At 35.5% G+C, this 19,340-nt stretch overlaps 1 protein-coding gene across 2 annotated transcripts in view; it reads right to left on the bottom strand.

Annotated features, from left to right (window-relative positions):
* The window catches only part of Parp16 (Poly(ADP-ribose) polymerase 16), a 44,068-nt gene extending 35,383 nt beyond the window's left edge, over positions 1-8,685 (bottom strand). The window contains exon 1 of one of the 2 annotated variants that reach the window (XM_081747237.1): positions 8,491-8,685. The gene's annotated coding sequence lies outside the window, so the exon portion shown is untranslated. The remainder of the gene's footprint in view (positions 1-8,490) is intronic. The other variant, XM_081747231.1, reaches the window with a different exon arrangement.
* Positions 8,686-19,340: the final 10,655 nt, after the last annotated feature.

Raw genomic sequence — 19,340 nt, 5'->3', positions numbered from 1 at the left:
TAGTCGTTTATTCGTGGTTGTGCATTAATTACAGCACTTTAACAGCTGCATACACATCTACCATCATGAAGCGTTTCTGTTGCAACAGACAGAGCTCTTGAATGAAACTGAGTTCTTAATGTGCTCTTCGGTCTGGTGAAATTTTATTAATTTTAAAGAAATTATTTCTTAAAAGAGACAGCAGTAGGCAAATTTCACTTATACTCATGCACTAAAACATATAATTACTATTATTTAATATTCTAATATAGACTTTTATATAAACTTTATGCACAAAATTTTGTATGTGAACAAATACTTGTTTTCTAGTGTGACAAATTATATAAAAATGAAAGTGACTATATTTGTAACTTAAACAACTTTTGAACCAGCAGACTGGTCTTGATAAAATTTTCAACATAGATGGGGTTCGGGCCTTGGATGGTTTTCATTATTTCACTTTGAAGGTCCAACTTGGAGGAAAGAAGGAGGAATATATATTGAAAATGACCGATATTAGTGTCGAATCCACAGTTTTCGAGATATATAATGATCAAAAATGACTCGATATTAGCGTTGACTCCGTAGTTTTCAGGGTCGCTGAGATGAACAATGGCACTTCTAATGCCGTTTAAATAATACCAAAAAAGCGCAACTTAGGGGAGATATATAAAAATTATTGAAAAAAGCCCATATTAGTGTCGAATCAATAGTTTTTGGGGTTGCTGAGGTGAACAATGACACTTCCGATGCCATTTAAATCCAAATTCATGCCCGCAAATTGGGGGAAGGGTATATATATATATATATATATATAAAATGATGGAAAATGACCGATAGTATCGAATCAATAATTTTGGGGTCGCTAAGATGAATGTCGACAGTCCAGATGCCGTTTATTTTGCATTCAGAAGACTGCAATTCTGCACACTCGTTCTGTGCACCCTTAGTATTTTTCAGATGATTTCAGATCTGCGTGAAAACAGAGGGGCAAAAATGTAAAAAGATACTTTTAACAAAAAATAGCTTTCTTCGCGATTTTCCCGCCTAAGATGGAGACATATAAATGGTATCATCTGAAAGGCTGTTCTATTCTGAAGAGAATGATGTACAAACCATGATATTAGGATAAATAGGGATGCCTCAGGAAACTATTACCTGAGATCCTGTTTTATACGGGAATCTGGAATATTTGGGGATATTATTTTTCGCGGGCTTACTTTTGCATCTAGAAGTTTGAAATTTTGGACACTCATTCACTGCACCCTTTAGTATTTTTCAGATTTGTTTCAGATCTTTGTCTTTAAACAGAGGCGGTACAGAGGGATAAAAAGTAAAAAAAAGGGGATATTTCTTAACAGAAAATCCCTTTTTTTGCGATTTTCCAGCCCCTGATAGCCTACACGATGGAGACATTTGAATGCTACCGTTTGAAACTCTGTTTTATTCTGAAGAGAATAATGTTCAAATCATGATTCTAGGATAATAGGAATGTCTGAGGAAATTTTTATATTACATCCGGGTCATCTGGGGTATTGTAGGGATGTTCTTAGGCCATTGTTAAATATTTTTCCCGTCCTTACTATTCAAGATATAAGCTTGAGATTTTGCACACACATTTAGTACACCCTTAGTATTTCCCAGTTGATTTTGAGATCTGTGCGATAACACAGGGGAGTCCAGAGGGGAACAAAATTTGAAAAAAAAAAGTCAGAAAAAATCCCGACTTCTCTCAAAATTTTTCGCTTCAAGGATATGATAGGGAAAATGTAAATGTTACGGTTTTAGAGACTGTCCTATTCTGAAGAGAATGAGATATGAACCATGATCCTAGGATAAATACGGATGATGCTTGACTGAAAGTCTATAAATACCCCCCCCCCCAAAAAAAAGCCATAATTTAAAATTGTTAAAAAACATTGTTTGGGGTTGATATTGGTTAACGATTGGGGATTAATTCAAAATTCAACCCCAATACTTTCACTTAAATGACATAATTGGCATTTAATACTAATTCGTAATGCTTTTTCTTCAGTTCGCGACTTGTATTATACGAGGAGAAAGATTTGATTTAAATAATAAATAAAAAAAAAATCAAAAATGATTTTTTTCCACCCTGGTTTAAATTCAAATTCAGCGCTGCAACTTGGGAGAGGGAGAAGGGATAGATAGATAAAAATGATCGAAAATGGCTGATACTAGTGTCGAATCCATAGTTTTCCGGGTCACTGAGATGAACAGTGATACTTCCGATGCCGTTTAAATCCAAATTAAGCCCCCATCAGTCTCCTAAAGGGGGAAGGTGACATGTAAAAGTAATTGAAAATGACTGATACTAGTGTCGAATTCATAGTTTTTGGGGCCCCAGTTCACTGGTGACAGTTTTGGTGTCCTTTATGTCCAAAATGGAACGTATTCTCCTCGTGCGAAAAACGGGTATTTTGCTAGTATTTAATAACGAACGGAAGTTTCACATATTAAATTCTTTAATATATTTCTCGCTGCTCAAATTTACACTTGTGCGGTGTATATGTAGAGCTCTATGTGTAAATAAGATCATCTCTCTTTCTGAGTTGTTCGAAAAATATACAAATAATAAAGAGGGATTTTTAGCAGAAATCAGAAAACCAAAAAGTAAAATTAAAACCTATTGCTTTAAGTACTTTTCCTGCTAGCGAAATGCATTGTATATACGCTGCAGACACGTTACAGCAAATAAGAGTAACATCTGGCGAAGAAATAGTTTTTGAATTATATTTTCCGTTTTTTGCCGGTATTTCCGAAAGACCTTTTAATGGGTTCAAAATTTCCGGAAATTTTATACAGCACAAGTAAGATACGTATCTCCATAAAATATATATCTGATTTTAACATACCCGGTATTAATTTAAATGATCCTGGCTTAGTTATTTTAACACTTCCCTGCCATAAAGCGGGAACTTAACTAGCGGCACGGATTAGTGAAATCGAGCAGTGTAGTAGGATCTAAACGTGGGAAGAAATGAAAGCAAATAACTTAGTATTTTATTTAGCTACATTCTAACTTGTGCGTATACCCACCGTCGCTCACGCATGCAGCTAAAGGACGCACCCTTGTGCGGCTCCCCAAATTTATCCTGCTCTACGTCGGGTAGAGAGCATTCGTGCTTTTTAGTGGTCATCCAGCACAAGTTACTTTGCGCTTCTTGTACGATGTTGTAGCTTTCATGGCGTATATTCCGACAGTGTGGGAAGGTTCTAGATCACAGGCCCCGCCTTATAAAGCTAGTGAAATATATTCTCCTGTAACTTGTTTTGATTCCTTTTCGTTCCTTAATCTTTTCTGTCTTCTTTTCTTTCAGTTTTTGGGCTTTTTTATCGTTGAAATATTACCGAAACTAAGAACACTGAACTTCAATCTTTGAAAAATCCATTACCATGTTTGTTTACTTAACCACACTATACTAAACGCAATGTTAACTTGAGAGCCGCATCACAAGCGCATTAATACATGTCGGCGCGCGAACCTTTTCACAGGGAAGCCTTTGTATGTGTGTGTGTGTGTTTTGGTTTGGCTCTCAATCGCCAGGGTTTCAACTGGCGCTGTTCTGAGTTTCAGCTGATATGCGCGGAGCGATGATTTCTCGTCCTTTTCCTGCCGCTTACAAAAAATATGTTTCTTGGTCTATTTGTTTTAATAATTCATGAAGACACGACAATAGTAATAAATGTATTGGAAATTCGCACGTCATGTATTTGCAATCCTCACAATTAAAACCCGAGAGCATGAAAACTATTTTGCTTATTCATTTCAATTGATTAAGGTAAGAAAGGATAAGAAATGAAGGTATTCTCATATATCTACCTGGAAAAGGTCAATCATAAACAGAAACATACGAGCAGCCACCCTCCCACGCAATAAATTAAAAATACGATTTTTTTTTCTAAAAGCACAGCAACTCTACATTGGCACTGAGTAAACCACAGCGAACCGGCAACAATCATATTAACAATTTCTTCAATAGTTTTGTCTGCATATTTTTCTCTTAGTCGAGCGTACAAATTGTTGACAATTTACTTTGCTTGACTTTAAAGAGGTTTCCCTTCCTCGTGTTTGCGATAATACTGAGAAGATGATAATTCGGATTCATTCATATTTTCAACTTCGCGCTTAACACTCTTCATAGTTCCAGTTTCAGTACACCCACGTACCCACTCTAACGCACGCGCGAAGACGATATTTGGCAGAGGAGTGTTACTCTCTGCACAAAAATTGCAGAAGTTACATGTGAATTCCGTTATTTCTTTTGTTTCATTTATCAGCAGGCAATGAAGTTTCTTACGGGGTAGTTACTCTATTTAATTTATATATCATATAAAAATATTAAGCCATTTTCTATCCATTGTGGACGGTTTCTAACATTGACCAATTAAGTAATTTTACTGGTCCTCTGCTTTTGTTATAAGATTTTTCAAGTTTATAATCTTGCAACACTTGCAAGAGACTCGCATCTTAGCTGCCGGCTTTTCACTCCTTTCTTTCCTTCTCTCTTTCCGATTCTGAGTCGTGACGTCATTTTCATAACCCTTTACTAATAAATGTAGTATCTATTATTTTAAGTATTGTTTCTGTATTGACATTTTTATATACTTGAACTCAATTAGCTCTTTGAATTGAATCGGTGAGTTGAAAAAGGTACACATTCCAAAAATATAAACTTTCGGAAAACTAAGAAAAACTGCTTTGTGAGAAAACTAATTGTTCTACCAAAACATTTACTATTGTTAATTTGTTTCGTTTAGTGTAGCAAACCTATTGCACATGGTACCTGTACATATTTTTTTTTATATATACCATATAATTGTGTAAAAATGGTTAGGAATATGCTCCTTTTTCAACTCAATGTTTTTAAATGCACAATACTTTATCCCAATTAGTGGATTATGTTAAACAGGTTTCAGAAATAAGGGAGTAATATTATTCAATCTTTGTATAAAGGCAAACAAATGTATTTCAAAACTGTTAGCTACACATATTGACAACAATAACAATGTTTCCCGATAAAACAATGGTCATTGTTGAATTTTTTAGAGTAGACAATCGTCAATCATCTTGATCTAGCGGATCAGCAGCTGAAAAACAAAAGCTTCATCGAAAAACATTATAAAAACATGTTTCCTTTCAGTTTGACCATCATTAGTAATTTTTTATGTGATTAAAACACACCGAGCTGCGAAAAAGTGCTGAGATAATAATATTAAAACGATTTATTTTACTTTGCCATTGCAGCTCAGTCTTTTTTGTTACATACACGCTCCAATGTCATAACCTACCATAAAACATGTCTGTAATAAAGATAGCAATACTTAGGTTAAGTTAGGTTAGGTTAGATTGTATTATGAAGTTTCGTGTTATATTCAGACTGTAGTTAGGATAGATAAGTTCAGGTAAAATGAAAATAGTCAAAACTAATTTACAAAATGTAAAATACTGAATATAAAATTTACATGTTTTTCATTGTCATTAAGCGTGTTTGATTTAATTTTGATCTTCAGGTCTTCACAGGTACTGCAAACACCTACCTGAGGTCTACCAAATCGGTAACCAAAGTTTTTCTTGAAATATTCTAAATAAAACTCATACTTAATTACATTCTTCAAGTCAGGACATTTTTCTATGAAAACTTCATGCATTAGGCTGAGCATCGAGATATATGGTTGATGTAAACGTATAATGTGCAACATATTTATAAAATTAATCAATATGTACATGTATTTTAACTACATGTGAGGCTGGAATAGCATTAGAGCGGTGTTCCTGTTAAAATCTCATGTCAATAGGGAATTTCCAAGAAGCCAAAATCTTTGTCAACCTAATAACAACTTTGTGTGATACCGCATGAAGGCTTATGTACGCATTACGACATACTTCAACTCTGCTCATCCCTTTCATGGCAAATTATTTGAAAGAGGACTCGTATTGCTTTGGGTTTTGATTTGATGGTCTGAGCCTTGCAATCTCATACCTCTCAATTAGGCTCACTAATAATTTGTCCTGCTCGTTCCTAGGTCTGCCACTATATAGGGTTTTAATAATGTTCTCCTTTTCCTCAATAGCGAAACTATCCATGCATTTTCTCACAGCTTAGGCCGGTTGTTTTGGCTGGAACAAGAACGCCTGCTGAAGTTACAAACTCCTCACCTCGACGCCTTGCTGACTTTTCCATCTTCCGTACACGTTTTTCTTTGTTAAGTCTACCCTTTTTAAGGCTTGGTTCACCACTGTCACTGTCTGTTTCGGACATTGTTACTAGGTTAAAGCAAAGAAACATTAATTAACTTCACTACACTACTTTCCGCAATCATCTTCACTTTCCACTTTAAACATAACCAACATGACCTTAAACAACAGCTCACCTGTTAAGTCATAACACAACTGAGCACTAACGCTGTAGCGAGTGCCGCCGACACTAGCACGGCTGTGAGTTGAAGAAGGGACATATTCCTGGAATATGTTCCTTCTTCAACTCAATCGCATCTACATATTTTTGGCAAGCTCCTTTGCAATAGTGAAATATGTTTCTTTTTCTGCTCTATGGATGTAGATACGTCCAAAGAAAAAAATGGCTATCTCAGTTTAATTTGTGATATTTTCGGAATATGTACCTTTTTCAACTCACCCATTCAATTGATCTCCTAAGTAATGTTTTACTTGTGTAACGGGAGGAACTATGTAATGTGCGCGGAGTCGCCTGAATTGAAGCTGCGTATCTCGGCTATCAGGATAAGGTCGCGGCAAGTATAGTCATATGTAGGTTTATTGTTTTAGACATGAAGTAATAATGTTTTAATTAACTATAATTTTAGATTTTTTTTTTTTTTTTGCTATTTCTTGGATTTTACGTGCATAAATTTTATTTTAGTTTTCGTTTTTTTCTCCCCCGAAATTCCATTCAGTTTCGTGTTCGTCTTTGGAGTCAATGTTGAATTGTCCATTGGCGGCACGCGTGATATGTGATTGTGTTGTTGAAGTATCTGTTCAAGTATTTATACATTTCAATATACTGCTTTATACTTCGTGTGTTCTGTGTTCATTTTATAGTTTCGTTTAGTGTTCTATTTCTTGATTATATTGTGTTCGTGTGTGTGTTTGGGTTTTGAGATTTTTTTTTTTTTGTGGCATATATAGTTTGATGTTTTTCACTATTTGATGTTATTGGTGTTCCTGGTTACTTTTGTTTTTTTTAAGGGTAAGTTGGGTGAATTACGACAAATTATTATTTGAAATTATTAATTAACCAAAAAATCCACTTGCATTGAAGGATTCCTTCTAATAACATATAGTTCTAAAATAATATACATGTGGGGTATGGGAGAGCTCTGCCCCCACTATTATTTAATGATGTAGATTATTGGAAGAAATCCTTTTATGCAAGTGGTATTTTGGTTAGTTAATAGTCTATTTGTCGTAATTCACCTAACTTGACCTCTGGGTGGTGGACCTTTAGGGGGACCTGTGTTCTAGAACCTTGCCCGACGCTGTATTTAAACGCCCTCCCAAAGTAAGTCTGCTCCGAGAAATGCAACTAGTATATTCAGAAATCCTTTCTACAGCAGTTAACAGTGAATTTCCTTATAAGAAAAAAAATATAAAAACATTCCACGCTGTAACATTCTGGGCCTACTCTAAGGCACAAAGGTCCTTGCTAAAATTGATACTAGTGCTTTACAATGGATAAAATAAGTGAGTGCATATGAGAAATGGCTTTAATAGATGGAATCTTCCACCGGCGGCACATTTCAGTACAGTGTACAGAACCTTTATTTTATGTTTACAAGTGGAGCGTTACTAGTATGAAACTCATATTATTGCCAAAATCCACTTGTTCCCTCTATTATCGCTTGCGCGCGTACCCGCAATCACTGGCGCGCCCGCTCCCTTCGGGCGCAGACCCTCACTACCGCGCATGCCTACCAGCTTCGCCCTGCACTGACTCGGTTAGGTAGTATTCGTGCTTTTTTAGTGGCCACGTAGCACAGGTTGTTTTTGGCACGTTTTTATGCCATATATCGAAAGCTGTATATATACGCAAATTGTAAAAGAATTGTAATTTTTCAACAATTACTTCTGATGGCCCCTTTGAATTTTACCTACGCCAAGTAAGATATTTTAATGTCCCCCAGCGCAAATTATTTAGGAGACAATAAAAAGAAAATTAGTGAAAGAACTATAGCTTTTCAACAATTATGGTGCGCCTGCACGTTATAATTTTTCAACGAATCTTTCTAGCGGTACGCCAAAGTAAATGTCTGGAAATTTAGTTTACAGGCGCCGACTGCAGTTTAATATTCGCATCTCTGCCGGAACTCTTTAATAAGCATAAACATACCTCTTAAGCGAATACTAATTTAGATCATATAATGATCAAATGGTTTGATTCTTTAAATTCTGTATACAATTGGACTTCGTACTAGTCTCTATTTTTAAGAGAATTAACAGTTTATAAACACAGAAAATAATATAATACTTACACGTAAACTAAAAATTTTAAAAATACTTCATTGCTTAAATTTTGATCCTCTGTTACCAGAAGGATGAGAAATGTTGACCACTGACATACAAACCAGTTAAGTTTTTATTTTACATCCGCTACAATACGCAAGTGTTGATACGTTGTTGGTTACAATAAAACAAATGAATGCAACTTTGCGATAGCCAAAGATAATCCAATACGTAGCTCCACTGTTTGATAACTGTTACACTTATCTGTGTGTTTTTACATACAATAGATTTCTGCTGATATCTCTTACACACAGATACTATAACCAAATGAAAATAACCGGTCATATGACGCAAATACGATTTATTATATGCTAACATTTTCAAGATAAAACAATTACCATGAATAAAAGAGTAATAGTTTTTATTTTTTATTTACTTTTGTTACAGGCCTATTTCCATTCAAATCCTATGCAGTCATGGGCAAACCTTAAAGGGTGTAAGTGGGGCGTAACAACCCCCACTTAAAATTTATTCGTTAAATTTGGGTTTCTAAAGATTTCACCGTGCAGAGTTCAGGTTCAAGGTATTTTCATAAAATTCACGAAACATATTCTTCTTTCTCCCTGCATTCCTTAGTGGAAATTTACTTTTTGAGGTGTTGTGCAAAAGCACCAATCAACATGTGCTAGGTGGCCACTAAAAGCACGAATGTATCTAACAGAGTCAGAGCAGCAGCGCAACGGGTGTTCGTCCGTAGGGAGCAAGCACGTCAGCGATGATGGGTATATGTGTAAACAAGGATTGGAAAACCACTGCTTGCACGATACAAAGATGTGATTGATCCATTCATTTACTTTCACCTAGAAATCTAAAAAAAAAAAAAAAAAAAAAAAAAAAACTTACCTTCTACTATTCTGCACATCTCTACGCTTTAGCCCTCGTTAAAATTTCACGAACACTAATGGTTCCGCTTCTTAACTCTTCACCTTCGTATACCCTGATTCACCTTCTTCAATGGTTCCGCTTCTTAACTCTTCACCTTCGTATACCCTGCTTTATTTACTTTGTAAACTGTGGTTGGGGCGGCTACATGAAGGAGAATGTGTGTGCAAGATGTTACATTTCTATTTCTGTTCTTCCACATATAAATCCATGTCGGATATGTGAACACAACATACTTCAATTATTCAACACTGGTCTGTAACAATATTATTAGGCACACTAATTTATTCTGTAAATTTTAGAAATTGTGCATCCATCACTATTTACCTTTTGGGCCAATACGTATACTAGGTTCGACTTTCAGTAATGCATTTTCACGTTCATACTCATCTCATAAGCAAGAACACAACTCATTTTGATTATTTACACACTTCTCTATTAAAATATTATTACAAATTTCTTCTGTAGGTTTTACAAGTCTGTGGATCCGTAGAATCAAGCTGCACCGATTTCACATTGAAACCTTGGAAAAGGGAATGCAAGAACACTGCAGATCCTTATGCAGAATCGTTTTGACGTATGATTAGCGAAATACTAAAGGCGTGACTACTGCAGGAAACATATATTAATCCAAATTTTTAGTATGGCACTAAACACACTTCAGAACGAGTCTGCATAAGGCCCTTCATTTTTACGTTTAATCAGAATCAAGTTGATATTAATCAAGAATAATTAAAGTTATCGTTTCGGTTCAGGGATATAGAAATGTTATTTGTAAAATTTATTACCAATTCAGCAAATTCATAATATATTTTATGAACCGTTCCGTTCGTTCATATACACTGTGAAACAATTCGGCAAATCCACATGTTTGTCGGGTTTTATTTAAGCACAAATCAGAAACTTTCGTTTATATTCATCAAATAGCCCTATGTAGGATAGGCACATCTCTAAAAGGATAGGATATATATCTATAATGTGGTTACAAAAGAAAAGTTTTATTGTTTTAAACTTTGAGTTTTTGAGTTTGACGTTCCTTTCAGCAGCATGGCTATATGAGACGGAAGCTACTGATTACGTGGAATCCGAACCACATGAGCTCCCACCGGGAATCGAACCCGAGTCTCCTACGCCAAAGTTTTAAAACTGTGTCGAAGTACTCCGCATACTGTGTCAACCAGCCCCGTAAATGGGGAAAGTTGACACGGTTGGCATGACTGTATTCGTGCTCATATCTCCTTAGTACAAGGTGACCAGAACTTTTACTTTCAAAAACGGGACGCATACGAATCGGCGACGGGGGGGGGGGGATCTTCCACATTACATTTTGGGACTCAGCAGTGTTTTCAATTTACAAAATACACAAGTAAGAATTATAACACAGCGTTTCTAACTTAAGTACTACCCAACAATACTTTTAACTACATCAATACTCAATTCCCACTTGAACCACAGAACAATCAATTCTCATTTGAATATTCAGAAATTCTAGGCACGGCTGATCCTTCTCAATGCGTGTTGGTACGGAAGAGTGTAGAATTAGCATTGACCATTTATATTTTGGATAATAATTACGGGACACCTGGGTCATGTTTGCTTAAAAACGGGACATTTAGGCGTCCCGTTTGAGAATCAGAAAAAAACGGGATAACGGTTGAAAATAAGGGACTGTCCCGGCTAAAACGGGACGTCTGGTCACCTTGCCTTAGTACCAAACACAAACTAATCGAGGTTCTCGTTTGTGATAGATGAAAGAACAATGATGTGTTGATGTGTATTGATTGGCATGTATTATATTAAGACTTTCAAGTGACACGTGATTATACTATGCCTGTTATATGTTGAGTTTTGGTGTGCATTCTATGTTAACTCATTTTTTTCTGTAGAAAATTAGCTCTACAAAACAAGATTTACTTTCGTTATATTTATTTTCCATACTCTAACAGAAAAAACATAATACATGTATACACATTTTCCCTATATGTGCATTTTGCCCCATTATTGGGACAATATGCCCCTATTGCGAAAATCACTCTAAACTTTTGTATACTTTATAACCTTGAATTGCCCAATAATTTTTACATTTACAAATAGCAGGAAGGTGTAAGAACAACTACCGCAATTTTCATGCTCTTTGTTCAGCCAGTTTAAATTTTATTTGGATAAATGTCAAAAATTGAGCATATTTTCCTTTCTTTTTCTTCTTCTTCTTCATTAGTAGTAGTTGTAGTAGTTTTTAAATTATAAGCCAAAGAGCTATGGGTCCTTGAAGTTTAACTGCAAATGTCAGTCAACCTAAGCCACTATCAAGAATCGAACAATGGCATTACATGGGGATATATACCCCATCTGAACTCGCTAATTAGGAAAAAGAATTGAAAAATTGTTATTTTTCAGAGCTTTATGTGGATCAAATTTGTAAGTTTTCTTTCATCATGGCGAATTGTATGGAGTATGCAACCCGTTCCTCTTTGTATATACAGTGGCTCGTAAAAGTATTCGTACAGTTACTATTTTTTAAAGAATGATCACCTGTTTACGATTGTTTAAGGAGTAAGTTAAGTTTAGCATTACATATATTATATATAGGAACTCCATACATTTACGTCCACACTATCTTGCACCATTAGTTCACCAGTTGCTCCAACTATTCAGTGTCGTTCGCTGGTTTCATGTCTTACTCCCGTCGAAAAAGTATTCGTTCACCGTATTTTTGTTCGTGGTAAAGATACCTGCCAAGCACTATTAGTGTGATTACTCTTGCATTGATGCTTGAGAAAGTTGCTGACAGAAGTATTATAACCGTCACAAGGTTTTATAAGTAACTTTTGTGGACGTCCTGTATATTTTAGAAAGACAGAAATCATTCTTCAATTTATATTTTATTTCTGCGACGCAAATAATTTCTTTCCTTGTGTGGGAACTGCTAATAAGTCAATTTTTCCTCACAAAAGTCTTTCAAGAACAAAAGTCTTTTATCGTTCACTCATATATATATTTGAAACGTTTTTTCACCGTGAGAGACTTTAGTGGGTAACAAAGACCACATTCATTATCTGAACTACATATATGATAATCGTTGATTGAGTTGATTTTAGTTTAGCGTCCCTTTCAGCAGCGAGGCTATATGAGATGTGGACCTACTGATTAACGTGGAATCCGAACCACGTGAGCTCCCGCCGGGAATCGAACCCGGGTCTCCCACGCCAAAGGCGCGTATGCTAACCGCTTAGCCACGGAGGAGCTTTATATGATAATCGTATTTCTACTACTTGGATCCTCGGGGGCGCGGTGGCTCAGTGGTAGAGCGTTCACCTCTGGTGCTTGGGGTCCCGGGTTCGATCCCAGCCCCCGCCAAGTGAACTTTGTGGTGGACAAACACCGTGCTCGTGGGATTTCTCGGGGTTCTCCCGTTTCCTCCCACTTTCTTCATTCCATCATTTCACTCATCTCTCATCATCACCGTCTCCTTTAGCCTAACCGGCATAACCGTGGGACGTAAAACTTAAAGATTTCATTTCAGTTTTCATTTTACTTGGATCCTCAGTGTTTCTTCCTTACTTATTATTATACAAAGACTACGTTCTATAGTTATTTGGAACGAAATTAAGTGCTTTCTTCAATTATTTATGGAAATAATGTGGCAGGCCCAGAGCAGACCAGATGTTTGAACAACTCCCCGGCGCCAACCATCTCCATGTTCTCACGCTTGAACTACTCACCCTCTCCTACATTGTGGCCAGTAAACTGTGAATTAACGCAAATTCTTTTAACATTTAATTTGCATATCCATACAGGTGGCTTAACCTGATTACATATTAAAATGAACTGCCAATATTGACCAGTCGGTCAACCCAGCTTACACCTAGAGCACCTGGACTCTAGGAGGGTTTCTCCGCGTGTGAAGATAGCCAACATGTTTGTTGAATTCGCTACACAATTAAATAAAGGGGCACACGTCTAGTGCCGCTCAAGGATTGGTATAGCAGCTAGCCCCGGTTAAGTGGAGTCCCGGGTCAGCAGACCCTTTGCGTATAATTAGTTAACGGGCTCACCAATGTCCTAATTATGTAGTGCGACGATTTGCATTCATCCTGCTGGATAATACCGTCAACTTTTTACGGATTCTCGCAGCAGCCAGAAACTTACGACGGGGGATTACTTTAGTGTTAACCCCCACGTGCAGTAGTGAGTGGCGTGAGAAAAGTGTTTGTGGTGAACCCCCAAATTTAATATTTCATCCACATACATATGTGATACAAAAGTAAAGGGCTATCACGCCGTGCAATGTGAAGTGTAATTTTATATTAGTGGAAATAGTTGTGTTTACGTCTATATCAGTGTTTAGTGTTGTGATTGTTTTCTTCTACATACACATAGTGCATTTAATAAATAAGCATAGTGTCATTTTATTTAATGTGTTTTCGTTGCATGTGTGAATGATATTGTTGTGTGTCGCGGTCTGAGAGATCATCTGGATGTCCGTGAGGATTTCGAGACGAGACATCCAAACCTCTCGATGCTTGATGCTCATCTCATTGTAGAGACCTGAGGACGATCCGGGAAAAGTTCTTTAATCCCTTTCTGGAAATGTTCTTTGATACCTTAACCAAGTAAGTTCAGATCTCCTGAAAGTACTCGTTGGTGGGACAGCGAGAGACAGATCCGGCAAGTGGTTACAATTTCAACCTACTTCTCGGTCTCCGTTCAACACAAACATTCAGAAAAAGGCACGATGGGGTACAAAGGAAAAGAAACAACGAAAGATGAAAGAAAAGATTATTATCAGAGTTAACAGTTAGATTAAATCTGTGTCTGAAATATCTAAAATTATGGAACGACTTCCCTCAATGGTGCAGTTGATATTAGATAGATTCAGCATTACGCAGTCAATTAAAAAGAAACGTAGAAGTGGTCGCCCAGAAGAACTATCAAATAGATACAAGAACATAATAGTGCATATTATCAAAAAAATAATCCAAAGATAAGTGTCCCTCAAAACCAAATGAGTTGCAGAGATGACTAGTAAAGGTATCATTAGCTTCAGTGAGGAATGTGTTGCAAACAGCATGCTATAATTGCCACATCTCAAGAAACAAAACTTGGGGTATTAAGAGTAATCGCAAGAAGGGCCTAAAATTCGCTCTGAAGGGCGTAAATAAACCTTTTGACATTTGAAACAAAGTTATTTTCATTGACGAGACATAAGTACAACTTGTTTCGGTCAAATGGGAGAAAAATCCGAAGAATGAAGAGAACAGAGATCAATCCCAAAAATTATACTCCCATTGTGAAATATGCTGGAGGATCTATGCTTGTTTGGCGGTCAATGAATGCTGTTGGTGTCGAGAATTTGTGTTTTGTAGAAGGAACGATGAACCAAAGGAATTATATCAATATTTTAAATAGCAATCTTCGGCAAAGAACTGCAAACATGGGTCTTAATAATGACTTCGTACTTTCCCATGATAAGAATCCAAAACACATCGCACATAATACTAGGATGTGAGTACTAATAATGTGCTCAAACAAGGTCTCTCGCATACATGGTGACCGGACATCAAACCTATAGAGCATTTATGGGAAGTTTTTGATTAAAAAATCAGATATAGGGTTATTTATAAGACAGCAGTTCTCTAAAATGCTTTATTTGTAGAATGTGACATTATTTCACCTAAAAATACAGTGGATTTAGTCGTTCTCATTTGCAGAAAACTTCACACAATTATAGCTGCTAAAAGAAACAGTATAAAGTATTAATCAATTGAAAAATGATGTTATTATTACTATTATTTTCTTGAATATGTCAGCTGTACGAATACTTTTTCCACGTACAATTTTAAAATTATTTTGTTTTTATTTTTTATTACACAGAGAAAATAGCTTTTATTTGAAAGTTACTTCGTTAATGTTCTCATAGATGAATATACGTAATTTTATCACCCACTTTACAACCTTGATAAGAATAGTACCATTGAAATTATATGAAACCTGGGATTGTACGAATACTTTTTCGAGTCACTGTATGTAAATAAATACACTTATATTTTTAGTTTTTAATCGTAGGCCAAAGAGCTATGGGTCCTGCAAATTTGGTTCCAATCTTTCTGGTTCTTCTAGGTTAGATCCTAATCGATACAATTTTGGCGACAGTCGGTAAGTCTGGGGAAGCTGATGTCCGAAATTCATGCGCCGAATTCTCACATTCCCTTTTGTACACAAACGAGAATTTTTGTGCACAAACAATTGGGTCCATTTTGGTGCCAATCGGCAATGTTGGAGGTCTTGCGCCTAAATAAATACGCCAATATCTCACACTTCCTATTCTGTACAAACGATGCACTAACGATTGAGACCAATTTGGTGTCAATCGGCGGGAGATGGGCTACCGTTTAGGCAGCCCCAAATTAATTTTTGAATATTTTAAAATTGTAATGAGTAAAGCTCAAAATATGAGAAATGTACTACACTGGCAAACAGCATATGCCGCCTTGCTCTTACTGTCCCAGTGTCAGTTGCATCTAATAAAAGAGCATTCCGCAAAGTTAAAAATTAGATACGACAATGACATACAATCCACTAAATTCCCTTAAGATATTGTTTAGCGAAAAGGATATTGTAAATAGTCTTGATAAAAATCAGATTGTTCACAGATGTGCAGCTCCTTAAATAGCACCATGTTTTAGATAGATTCAGCATGTATTTTTGTTGATTATTATCGGACTTGGACAAGAACTATATTTTTCAAAGCGTAAGGCATTACAAAATTTCGTATGATACATAAATTCTTGTTTGAATCAAGAATCAGTGTTCGTATGTTTCCTTAAGAAAATTTCTCTCAACTGACATAAAAGTTTTTCTTTTCTTATCAAATATTCCCTAGTTCGTTGAGTATCCAATTCCTATGATAGAAAATATGTTATAAAGATAATTTACTTATTAAAGGAAGTGTCAACCACATTTGTTTTTTGCTTTTATTTTTTCTACTTTTCCTTCACTTTTTTCTTTTTTCTTTCTTTTTTTCTTTCTTTTTTTTTTTTACAAAAAATACATAGAAATACACCCAGACAACAGTGGGTGCGAATTACGCTACTTTGAATACATACACACTATTGCTATTGAATTGGTTTATTTCTGAAGAACAAAGAAAAAATTATGCATTTATATTGGTCAATCAGTCAGCACAAGAATTTCCCTAAATTTTCACGTTTTATCGAAAATATCCCTTTTTGCTAAATTTACTTACGAAATTTCCTTAGATTAGGGAAATTTCCCTCAAACTACGAACACTGTCAAGAATTTAAATAAATGTATATTCAATTAAGAATCCTTCTTTCGCCACAATTGTATAATGCCAAATCCATTTTTGTGGCTGGAAGTTTGTTATTGTTATTATTAACTTACATAATATACGCATTACAATTTAAAATTAAAAACAATTTGAAACACAAAAAGTACCTTGTTTTATAGTATTTTTATTGTAACTTTAATGCTAGAGAAAACTTAGTATTTTTTTCCTACTCACTCAAATGTAAGAAACACAGGATGGTTCATTTTGGTAAAAGTTTCATATGTTGGCTGTATATGTATAGTCTTCTGTAAGGAGAGTTTTTCAAAAGCTTATAATAAATTGAAAATAGTGTTGTCATTCTTGAATTTTTACCCAATCATGATGTATGTATTAATATTTTTACATTAACATCTAGAAATTAATTTCAAATTGCAAGAATAACGATTTCAAACTTAATCTGCTACAAATTTAAAATTTACAACACTTTTTAATAAGATCTTTATCCAGTAAGACCTTCAAATGTAAATTTTGATATGCAAAGGCATTAAATGTTTGTAAAGATCTTTCTGCATCAGTATACTTATTTTTTTCTGTAGCATTGTTTCTATAGTTCAATCAACATGTACATTAACCCGAAAAAAATCGTAACAAGCTGAAACTTTGCACATATCTTTGAGAAGGTGTATATAACAACATACTAAAAGTCCTGAAAAATCCGGTAACAGGTTTGGCCGCCATATTGGAAAATGGCCGCCAAACAGTGTTTTTTTAAAAAGTAATAACTGGTTTTCACTTTAATAGCTATAACTCACGTTCTATCTGTACAATTGATATTATTTTTACTTCATTCGAATAAGAAAGGATTAGGCTTACAGATCATGCATCACACTTACCAGTTTACTGCACATGTAGGAAATAACAGAGGAATTTCTTTTTAAAAATCACCAAAATCCCCCCTTTCCGATTAGTTTTCTTATACATTAACCCAGAAAAAATCATTACAAGCTGAAATTTTGCACATACCTTGGGGAAGGTGTGTATATAACAACACATTAAAAGTCCTGAAATACCTGGTGAATTGTTGGCCGCCAAACCGTTATTTTAAAGGTAATATCTGGTTCTCACTTTCATATCTATAACTCATGTTCTATCTGCACTATTGATGTTATTTTTACTTCATTTGAATAACAAATGACTACGCTTTCAGACCTTACCTAAACACATGGGGGAAGTGACGGAGGTATTTTTTAAAAAATCCCCAAGCCTTCCCTTCTTCCGATTACTTTCTCTTAATCACTTGACAATCTCGTCTTCTGAGAGTAGCAATTGAACTTACATTAAATACAACATAATACAGTGGAGTCTCTTTAATTCGAAGTCCAAGGGGACAGGAAAAAATTCGAATTATCCAAAATTCGAATTAACCAAAACCTCTCATTTTTAAGTAAAATCAAGGAAACAAAATAACCGTACTGTATATGAAAAACAAACATGCAGTGCACCTTACCTTTTAAAGCGCCTTACCCTTTAAAGCACCACATTTTCGTAAGGAATTAGAATACGCTCCGCGATTCGACATTGTGCATAATGCACGCCAATAGATCACAAACGAATCTGCTTACATTTTTGTCACTGCTTTTAGTTCAGTTAATTGGAATTGCACAAATTCTCGCACAAGTCATTTGCTAGTGGAAGACAGGGTTCAAGGTCATTCACACTTCTATAGAAGAGATGGACACTTTTAGGTTATTGAGGAGGAGAGATGCGTACCAACCACCTTCTGCCAGATTCTCTAGAGCGAGAGGGGTTCCAGCGGAGGTGGTATCAACAAATAATGCTTTCTCTTTCCCACGGTCGCTTCTGGATAAAATAACAGATAAACAAAAACCAGTTGGAATTGCATTGTTCTGTTTGCAGTCTGTCGAACACTACAATTTTTTCCACTGTAAATACTTCGAATTATCCAAATAAGAGATTAAAAAGTTCGATTTATCCACAATGTTTTACCATTGTTTTCAATACAGTGTTCAAGGGGAATAGACTTTAGTTCGAATTATCCAACAATTCGAATTATCCAAGTTCGAATTAAAAGGAGTCCGCTGTATGCAAAATATAGCATCCAAGTTTCATTGGGATCATAATGATAGAAAAGAAATAACAAATATTTATACAACTTGTGTACCAGGGTTCTATTGGAGACAGTTTACTCCTAATCTTAGGCAAATCACCTAATTTATCTCTAATTTATCAATAGTAACACTCAAAAAAATAAAAAAATCTGATAAAGAGCACAGTCTACATAGTTTCAATTAGAGGCTTTTACAATGTTTTCATGTATCCGAAAGGAAAGGCAATCATAATTGTAGAATTCGTTAATAACAGAGTGCCTTTTTCAGTACACAGTGTTTCTAAATGCAGTCTGGATTTTGAATAACGATTATTACGTTTCAATAGTGTATACGTTCGTATTTTCATCGGGATTGATTTGCAACCACTGCCATTACAATGTACACACAACGTAGTACATATCAGTCCTATTTTTTTGCACTTAAATACGCGTTCACATCCCATCTTGCGGCTACAATATATATGTTAAAATAGAGAGATCAGAGCAAGGGTTTTTACTGTCATGATTGGTTTCACACA

The sequence above is a fragment of the Thermobia domestica genome, chromosome 2 (genome assembly GCF_964235325.1).
Source record: "Thermobia domestica chromosome 2, izTheDome1.hap1.1, whole genome shotgun sequence".
Lineage (NCBI taxonomy): Eukaryota > Metazoa > Arthropoda > Insecta > Zygentoma > Lepismatidae > Thermobia > Thermobia domestica.
The sequence above is the reverse complement of the archived record's forward strand: the minus strand, read 5'-3'. Positions and strand labels throughout refer to the sequence as shown.